Source organism: Rutidosis leptorrhynchoides, chromosome 6, assembly GCF_046630445.1.
Source record: "Rutidosis leptorrhynchoides isolate AG116_Rl617_1_P2 chromosome 6, CSIRO_AGI_Rlap_v1, whole genome shotgun sequence".
NCBI classification, from domain to species: domain Eukaryota; kingdom Viridiplantae; phylum Streptophyta; class Magnoliopsida; order Asterales; family Asteraceae; genus Rutidosis; species Rutidosis leptorrhynchoides.
In genome coordinates, this window is record NC_092338.1 from 9325181 (window position 1) to 9336124 (window position 10944).

Below are 10944 nucleotides of genomic sequence, written 5' to 3' on the forward strand. Positions count from 1 at the left end.
TTACGCGAGATTTAATATCTGGGAAAGTAAAATTAAAAATGTAAAAAAATATTCCCCTTAAAAGCAATGAATCAATTCGAGAAACTAATTAATTATTATAGAAATAATACATGAAATAATTCGTGAAACCATTCTGACGCCCATTTAAATATTAGTATTGAGCCAATATTACTCGTTCTTACTAGGTTTCACATACCGTTTTATACAAAAACACATTCACATTTAAACCGCTTCAACCAAACAATTTCATCTTGACCGGTTCATTGAGAAAATTTAAAAAAATAAGAGTATTTTGACAGAAAAATTCATGAAAAGTCTATTTATTTCACACACTAAAATGAGTACTTTTATGCGAGATTTAATATCTAGGAAAGTAAAATTAAAACTGTAAAAAAATATTCTTGTTGAAAGCATTGAATCAATTCGAGAAACCAATGAAATAATTAAAGAAATAATACATGAAATAGTTCATGAAACCATTCTGAAGTCCATTTAAATATTAGTATTGAACCAATTTTACTCGTTCTTACTAGGTTTCACATACCATTTTATACAAAAACACATTCACTGTCAAACCGCTTCAACCAAACAATTTCATCTAGACCGGTTCATTCAGAAAATTTAGAAAAAATAAGAGTATTTTGACAGAAAAATTAATGAAAAGTCTATTTATTTCACACACTAAAATGAGTACTTTTACGCGAGATTTAATATCTAGGAAAGTAAAATTAAAACTGTAAAAAAATATTCTTGTTGAAAGCATTGAATCAATTTTATACAAAAACACAGTCACAGTCAAACCGCTTCAACCAAACAATTTCATCTAGACCGGTTCATTCAGAAAATTTAGAAAAAATAAGAGTATTTTGACACAAAAATTCATGAAAAGTCTATTTATTTCACACACTAAAATAAGTAGTTTTACGCGAGATTTAATATCTGGGAAAGTAAAATTAAAACTGTAAAAAAATATTCTCATTAAAAGCAATGAATCAATTCGAGAAACCAATTAATTATTATAGAAATAATACATGAAATAATTCGTGAAACCATTCTGACGTCCATTTAAATATTAGTATTGAGCCAATCATACTCGTTCTTACTAGGTTTCACATACCATTTTATACAAAAACACATTCACATTTAAACCGCTTCCACCAAATAATTTCATCTTGACCGGTTCATTGCGAAAATTTAGAAAAAATAAGAGTATTTTGACAGAAAAATTCATGAAAAGTCTATTTATTTCACACACTAAAATGAGTAGTTTTACGCGATATTTAATATCTAGGAAAGTAAAATTAAAACTGTAAAAAAATATTCTTGTTGAAAGCATTAAATCAATTCGAGAAACCATTGAAATAATTAAAGAAATAATACATGAAATATTTCGAGAAACCATTCTGAAGTCCATTTAAATATTAGCATTGAGCCAATTTTACTCGTTCTTACTAGATTTCACATACCATTTTATACAAAAACACATTCACTGTCAAACCGCTTCAACCGAACAATTTCATCTAGACCGGTTCATTCAAAAAATTTAGAAAAAATAAGAGTATTTTGACAGAAAAATTCATGAAAAGTCTATTTATTTCACACACTAAAATGAGTAGTTTTACGCGAGATTTAATATCTGGGAAAGTAAAATTAAAACTGTAAAAAAATATTATTGTTAAAAGCATTGAATCAATTCGAGAAACCAATGAAATAATTAGAGAAATAATACATGAAATAGTTAGTGAAACCATTCTGACGTCCATTTAAATATTAGTATTGAGCCAATTTTACTCGTTCTTACTTGGTTTCACATACCATTTTATACAAAAACACATTCACTGGCAAACCGCTTCAACCGAACAATTTCATCTAGACCGGTTCATTCAGAAAATTTAGAAAAAATAAGAGTATTTTGACAGAATAATTCATGAAAAGTCTATTTATTTCACACACTAAAATGAGTACTTTTACGCGAGATTTAATATCTAGAAAAGTAAAATTAAAACTGTAAAAAAATATTCTTGTTGAAAGCATTGAATCAATTTTATACAAAAACACATTCACAGTCAAACCGCTTCAACCAAACAATTTCATCTAGACCGGTTCATTCAGAAAATTTTGAAAAAATAAGAGTATCTTGATAGAAAAATTCATGAAAAGTCTATTTATTTCACACACTAAAATGAGTAGTTTTACACGAGATTTAATATCTGGGAAAGTAAAATTAAAACTGTAAAAAAATGTTCTCGTTAAAAGCATTGAATCAATTCGAGAAACCAATTAATTATTATAGAAATAATACAGGAAATAATTAGTGATACCATTCTCACGTCCATTTAAATATTAGTATTGAGCCAATATTACTCGTTCTTACTAGGTTTCACATACAATTTTATACAAAAACACATTCACATTTAAACCGCTTCAACCAAACAATTTCATCTTGACCGGTTCATTGAGAAAATTTAGAAAAAATAAGAGTATTTTGACAGAAAAATTCATGAAAAGTCTATTTATTTCACACACTAAAATGAGTAGTTTTGAAATGTCCCGTTTTTATTGATTAAAAACGTTCCATATTAATTGATTTCGTTGCGAGGATTTGACCTCTATATGAGACGTTTTTCAAAGACTGCATTCATTTTTAAAACAAACCATAACCTTTATTTCATAAATAAAGGTTTAAAAAGCTTTACGTAGATTATCAAATAATGATAATCTAAAATATCCTGTTTACACACGACCATTACATAATGGTTTACAATACAAATATGTTACATCGAAATTAGTTTCTTGAATGCAGTTTTAACACAATATCATACAAACATGGACTCCAAATCTTGTCCTTATTTTAGTATGCAACAGCGGAAGCTCTTAGTATTCACCTGAGAATAAACATGCTTTAAACGTCAACAAAAATGTTGGTGAGTTATTGGTTTAACCTATATGTATCAAATCATAACAATAGACCACAAGATTTCATATTTCAATACACATCCCATACATAGAGATAAAAATCATTCATATGGTGAACACCTGGTAACTGACATTAACAAGATGCATATATATAAGAATATCCCCATCATTCCGGGACACCCTTCGGATATGATATAAATTTCGAAGTACTAAAGCATCCGGTACTTTGGATGGGGTTTGTTAGTCCCAATAGATCTATCTTTAGGATTCGCGTCAATTAGGGTGTCAGTTCCCTAATTCTTAGATTACCAGACTTAATAAAAAGGGGCATATTCGATTTCGATAATTCAACCATAGAATGTAGTTTCACGTACTTGTGTCTATTTTGTAAATCATTTATAAAACCTGCATGTATTCTCATCCCAAAAATATTAGATTTTAAAAGTGGGACTATAACTCACTTTCACAGATTTTTACTTCGTCGGGAAGTAAGACTTGGCCACTGGTTGATTCACGAACCTATAACAATATACACACACATATATATATATATATATATATATATATATATATATATATATATATATATATATATATATATATATATATATATATATATATATATATATATATATATATATATATATCAAAGTATGTTTAAAATATATTTACAACACTTTTAATATATTTTGATGTTTTAAGTTTATTAAGTCAGCTGTCCTTGTTAGTAACCTACAACTAGTTGTCCACAGTTAGATGTACAGAAATAAATCGATAAATATTATCTTGAATCAATTCACGACCCAGTATATACGTATCTCAGTATTGATCACAACTCAAACTATATATATTTTGGAATCAACCTCAACCCTGTATAGCTAACTCCAACATTCACATATAGAGTGTCTATGGTTGTTCCGAAATATATATAGATGTGTCGACATGATAGGTCAAAACATTTTATACGTGTCTATGGTATCTCAAGATTACATAATATACAATACAAGTTGATTAAGTTATGGTTGGAATAGATTTGTTACCAATTTTCACGTAGCTAAAATGAGAAAAATTATCCAATCTTGTTTTACCCATAACTACTTCATTTTAAATCCGTTTTGAGTGAATCAAATTGCTATGGTTTCATATTGAACTCTATTTTTTGAATCTAAACAGAAAAAGTATAGGTTTATAGTCGGAAAAATAAGTTACAAGTCGTTTTTGTAAAGGTAGTCATTTCAGTCGAAAGAACGACGTCTAGATGACCATTTTAGAAAACATACTTCCACTTTGAGTTTAACCATAATTTTTGGATATAGTTTCATATTCATAATAAAAATCATTTTCTCAGAATAACAACTTTTAAATCAAAGTTTATCATAGTTTTTAATTAACTAACCCAAAACAGCCCGCGGTGTTACTACGACGGCGTAAATCCGGTTTTACAGTGTTTTTCGTGTTTCCAGGTTTTAAATCATTAAGTTAGCATATCATATAGATATAGAACATGTGTGTAGTTAATTTTAAAAGTCAAGTTAGAAGGATTAACTTTTGTTTGCGAACAAGTTTAGAATTAACTAAACTATGTTCTAGTGATTACGAGTTTAAACCTTCGAATAAGATAGTTTTATATATATGAATCGAATGATGTTATGAACATCATTACTACCTCAAGTTTAGTAGGTAAACCTACTGGAAGTGACAAGAAATGATCTAGCTTCAAAGGATCTTGGATGGCTTGAAAGTTCTTGAAGTAGGATCATGACACAAAAACAAGTTCAAGTAAGATTTTTACTCGAATTAAGATAGTTTATAGTTATAGAAATTGAATCAAAGTTTGAATATGAATATTACCTTGAATAAGAAAGATAACCTACTGTATATAACAAAGGTTTCTTGATCTTAGATGATTACTTGGAATGGATTAGAAAGTTTGGAAGTAAATTAGTAAACTTGAAAGGATTTTTGAAGTGTTCTTGAAGTGTTCTTCCTATGATGATTATAGCTTGATTCTTGAAGTGATTTTTGATGAAGATGATGATTAACTACTGGAAAAATACGTTCATAATAGTGTGTGTGTGTTGAGAGAGAATTAGAAAGAGAATTGGAGGTGAAATGGAGTGAATGATGAGTGGTAATTGGTGAGTGGTGAGTGGGGTTAAAAGGAGTTCTAGTTAGTTGACTAGCTCATGGTAGAAGTTAAAATTGATTAGTTATACATGACATAATCAAGAGTGGAATCCCATGCTAGTTCCTATTGGTATATACTCATAGTAAGTATATTTTGAAGCTGTGTATAATACGGGTAAAAATACGACTAGAATTCTTGATGAAAGAAAAGAATAGGAAAGTAACTGTAACCATTTTCGTTAAGTATGAGTGTTTTGATATATGTCTTGAAGTCTTCCAAAAGTATTTTAATACATCTAAATACACTACATGTATATACATTTTAACTGAGTCGTTAAGTCATCGTTAGTCGTTACATGTAAGTGTTGTTTTGAAACCTTTAAGTTAACGATCTCAATTAATGTTGTTAACCCATTGTTTATTATATCTAATGAGATGTTAAATTATTATATTATCATGATATTATGATATATTAATATATCTTAATATGATATATATACATTTAAATGTCGTTACAACGATAATCGTTACATATATGTCTCGTTTCGAAATCCTTAAGTTAGTAGTCTTGTTTATATGTATATAACTCATTGTTAATATACTTATGGAGATACTTACTTATCATAATCTCATGTTAACCATATGTATACCCATATATATATCGTCATGTCGTTTTTACAAGTTTTAACGTTCGTGAATCGCCGGTCAACTTGGGTGGTCAATTGTCTATATGAAACATATTTCAATTAATCAAGTCTTAACAAGTTTGATTGCTTAACATTTTGGAAACATTTAATCATGTAAATATCAATCTCAATTAATATATAGAAACATGGAAAAGTTCGGGTCACTACAGTACCTACCCGTTAAATAAATTTCGTCCCGAAATTTTAAACTGTTGAAGGTGTTGACGAATCTTCTGGAAATAGATGCGGGTATTTCTTCTTCATCTAATCTTCACGCTCCCAGGTGAACTCGGGTCCACTACGAGCATTCCATCGAACCTTAACAATTGGTATCTTGTTTTGCTTAAGTCTTTTAACCTCACGATCCATTATTTTGACGGGTTCTTCGATGAATTGGAGTTTTTCGTTGATTTGGATTTCATCTAACGGAATAGTGAGATCTTCTTTAGCAAAACATTTCTTCAAATTCAAGACGTGGAAAGTGTTATGTACAGCCGCGAGTTGTTGAGGTAACTCAAGTCGGTAAGCTACTGGTCCGACACGATCAATAATCTTGAATGGTCCAATATACCTTGGATTTAATTTCCCTCGTTTACAAAATCGAACAACGCCTTTCCAAGGTACAACTTTAAGCATGACCATCTCTCCAATTTCAAATTCTATATATTTTCTTTTAATGTCAGCGTAGCTCTTTTGTCGACTTTGGGCGGTTTTCAACCGTTGTTGAATTTGGATGATCTTCTCGGTAGTTTCTTATATAATCTCCGGACCCGTAATCTGTCTATCCCCCACTTCACTCCAACAAATCGGAGACCTGCACTTTCTACCATAAAGTGCTTCAAACGGCGCCATCTCAATGCTTGAATGGTAGCTGTTGTTGTAGAAAAATTCTGCTAATGGTAGATGTCGATCCCAACTGTTTCCGAAATCAATAACACATGCTCGTAGCATGTATTCAAGCGTTTGTATCGTCCTTTCGCTCTGCCCATCAGTTTGTGGATGATAGGCAGTACTCATGTCTAGACGAGTTCCTAATGCTTGCTGTAATGTCTGCCAGAATCTTGAAATAAATCTGCCATCCCTATCAGAGATAATAGAGATTGGTATTCCATGTCTGGAGACGACTTTCTTCAAATACAGTCGTGCTAACTTCTCCATCTTGTGATCTTCTCTTATTGGTAGGAAATGTGCTGATTTGGTGAGACGATCAACTATTACCCAAATAGTATCAAAACCACTTGCAGTCCTTGGCAATTTAGTGATGAAATCCATGGTAATGTTTTCCCATTTCCATTCCGGGATTTCGGGTTGTTGAAGTAGACCTGATGGTTTCTGATGCTCAGCTTTGACCTTAGAACACGTCAAACATTCTCCTACGTATTTCGCAACATCGGCTTTCATACCCGGCCACCAAAAATATTTCCTGAGATCCTTGTACATCTTCCCCGTTCCAGGATGTATTGAGTATCTAGTTTTATGAGCTTCTCTAAGTACCATTTCTCTTATATCTCCAAATTTTGGTACCCAAATCCTTTCAGACCTATACCGGGTTCCGTCTTCCCGAATATTAAGATGTTTCTACGATCCTTTGGGTATTTCATCCTTTAAATTTCCCTCTTTTGAAACTCCTTGTTGCACCTCCTTTATTTGAGTAGTAAGGTTATTATGAATCATTATATTCATAGATTTTACTCGAATGGGTTCTCTGTCCTTCCTGCTCAAGGCATCGGCTACCACATTTGCCTTCCCCGGGTGGTAACGAATCTCAAAGTCGTAATCATTCAATAATTCAATCCACCTACGCTGCCTCATATTCAGTTGTTTCTGATTAAATATGTGTTGAAGACTTTTGTGGTCGGTATATATAATACTTTTGACCCCATATAAGTAGTGCCTCCAAGTCTTTAATGCAAAAACAACCGCGCCTAATTCCAAATCATGCGTCGTATAATTTTGTTCGTGAATCTTCAATTGTCTAGACGCATAAGCAATCACCTTCGTTCGTTGCATTAATACACAACCGAGACCTTGCTTTGATGCATCACAATAAATCACAAAATCATCATTCCCTTCAGGCAACGACAATATAGGTGCCGTAGTTAGCTTTTTCTTCAATAAATGAAACGCTTTCTCTTGTTCATCATTCCATTCAAATTTCTTCTCTTTATGAGTTAATGCAGTCAAGGGTTTTGCTATTCTGGAAAAGTCTTGGATGAACCTTCTGTAATAACCAGCTAGTCCTAAAAACTGGCGTATGTGGTTCGGAGTTTTCGGGGTTTCCCACTTTTCAACAGTTTCTATCTTTGCCGGATCCACCTTAATACCTTCTTTGTTCACTATGTGACCGAGGAATTGAACTTCTTCCAACCAAAATGCACACTTTGAAAACTTAGCGTACAATTCTTCCTTCCTCAATACTTCTAACACCTTTCTCAAATGTTCACCGTGTTCTTGGTCATTCTTTGAGTAAATAAGTATGTCATCAATGAAAACAATGACAAACTTGTCAAGGTATGGTCCACACACTCGGTTCATAAGGTCAATGAACACAGCTGGTGCATTAGTTAAACCAAATGGCATGACCATAAACTCGTAATGACCGTAACGTGTTCTGAAAGCAGTCTTTGGAATATCATCTTCTTTCACCCGCATTTGATGATACCCGGAACGTAAGTCAATCTTTGAATAAACAGACGAGCCTTGTAGTTGATCAAATAAGTCGTCGATTCTCGGTAGTGAGTAGCGGTTCTTGATGGTAAGTTTGTTCAACTCTCGGTAGTCGATACACAACCTGAATGTACCATCTTTCTTCTTGACAAACAAAACAGGAGCTCCCCACGGTGATGTGCTTGGTCGAATGAAACCACGCTCTAAAAGTTCTTGTAATTGGCTTTGCAGTTCTTTCATCTCGCTGGGTGCGAGTCTGTAAGGAGCACGAGCTATTGGTGAAGCTCCTGGTACAAGATCTATTTGAAATTCAACGGATCGCTGTGGGGTTAATCCCGGAAATTCTTTCGGAAATACATCGGGAAATTCTTTTGCAATGGGAACATCATTGATGCTCTTTTCTTCAGTTTGTACTTTCTCGACGTGTGCTAGAACAGCATAGCAACCTTTTCTTATTAGTTTTTGTGCCTTCAAATTACTAATAATATGTAGCTTCTTGTTGCCCTTTTCTCCGTACACCATTAAGGGTTTTCCTTTTGCTCGTATAATGCGAATTGCATTTTTGTAACAAACGATCTCTGCTTTCACTTCTTTCAACCAGTCCATACCGATTATCACATCAAAACTCCCTAACTCTACTGGTATCAAATCAATCTTAAATGTTTCGCTAACCAGTTTAATTTCTCGATTCCGACATATATTATCTGCTGAAATTAATTTATCATTTGCTAATTCGAGTAAAAATTTACTATCCAAAGGCGTCAATGGACAACTTAATTTAGCACAAAAATCTCTACTCATATAGCTTCTATCCGCACCCGAATCAAATAAAACGTAAGCAGATTTATTGTCAATAAGAAACGTACCCGTAACAAGCTCCGGGTCTTCCTGTGCCTCTGCCGCATTAATATTGAAAACTCTTCTGCGGCCTTGTCCATTCGTGTTCTCCTGGTTCGGGCAATTTCTAATAATGTGGCCCGGTTTTCCACATTTATAACAAACTACATTGGCATAACTTGCTCCGACACTACTTGCTCCGCCATTACTCGTTCCGACACCATTTGTTCTTTTCGTTCTATTAACCCCTGGTCCGTAGACCTCACACTTCGCAGCGCTATGACCATTTCTTTTACACTTGTTGCAAAATTTGGTGCAGAGTCGTTAAGTCATCGTTAGTCGTTACATGTAAGTGTTGCATAATCTCATGTTAACCATATGTATACCCATATATATATCGTCATGTCGTTTTTACAAGTTTTAACGTTCGTGAATCGCCGGTCAACTTGGGTGGTCAATTGTCTATATGAAACATATTTCAATTAATCAAGTCTTAACAAATTTGATTGCTTAACATTTTGGAAACATTTAATCATGTAAATATCAATCTCAATTAATATATATAAACATGGAAAAGTTCGGGTCACTACAAGTTTTACGCGAGATTTAATATCTGGGAAAGTAAAATTAAAACTGTAAAAAAATATTCTTGTTGAAAAGATTGAATCAATTCGAGAAACCAATGAAATAATTATAGAAATAATACATGAAATATTTCGTGAAACCATTCTGACGTCCATTTAAATATTAGCATTGAGCTAATTTTACTCGTTTTTACTAGATTTCACATACCATTTTATACAAAAACCTATTCACTGTCAAACCGCTTCAACCGAACAATTTCATTTTAGACCAATTTATTAAGAAAATTTAGAAAAAATAAGAGTATTTTGACAGAAAAATTCATGAAAAGTCTATTTATTTCACACATAAAATGAGTAGTTTTACGCGAGATTTAATATATGGGAAAATAAATTAAAACTGTAAAAAAATATTCTTGTTGAAAGCATTAAATCAATTCGAGAAACCAATGAAATAATTAAAGAAATAATACATGAAATAGTTCGTGAAACCATTCTGACGTCCATTTAAATATTAGTATTAAGCCAATTTTACTCGTTCTTACTAGGTTTCACATACCATTTTATACAAAAACACATTCACTGTCAAACCGCTTCAACTGAAAAATTTCATCTAGACCGGTTCATTCAGAAAATTTAGAAAAAATAAGAGTATTTTGACAGAAAAATTCATGAAAAGTCTATTTATTTCACACACTAAAATGAGTACTTTTACAAGAGATTTAATATCTAGGAAAGTAAAATTAAAACTGTAAAAAAAATATTCTTGTTGAAAGCATTGAATCAATTCGAGAAACTAATGAAATAATTATAGAAATAATACCTGAAATAATTCGTGAAACCATTCTGACGTCCATTTAAATATTAGCATTGAGCTAATTTTACTCGTTCTTACTAGGTTTCACATACCTTTTTATACAAAAACACATTCACAGTCAAACCGCTTCAACCAAACCATTTCATCTAGACCGGTTCATTCAGAAAATTTAGAAAAAATAAGAGTATTTTGACAGAAAAATTCATGAAAAGTCTATTTATTTCACACACTAAAATGAGTACTTTTATGCGAGATTTAATATCTAGGAAAGTAAAATTAAAACTGTAAAAAAATATTCTTGTTGAAAGCATTG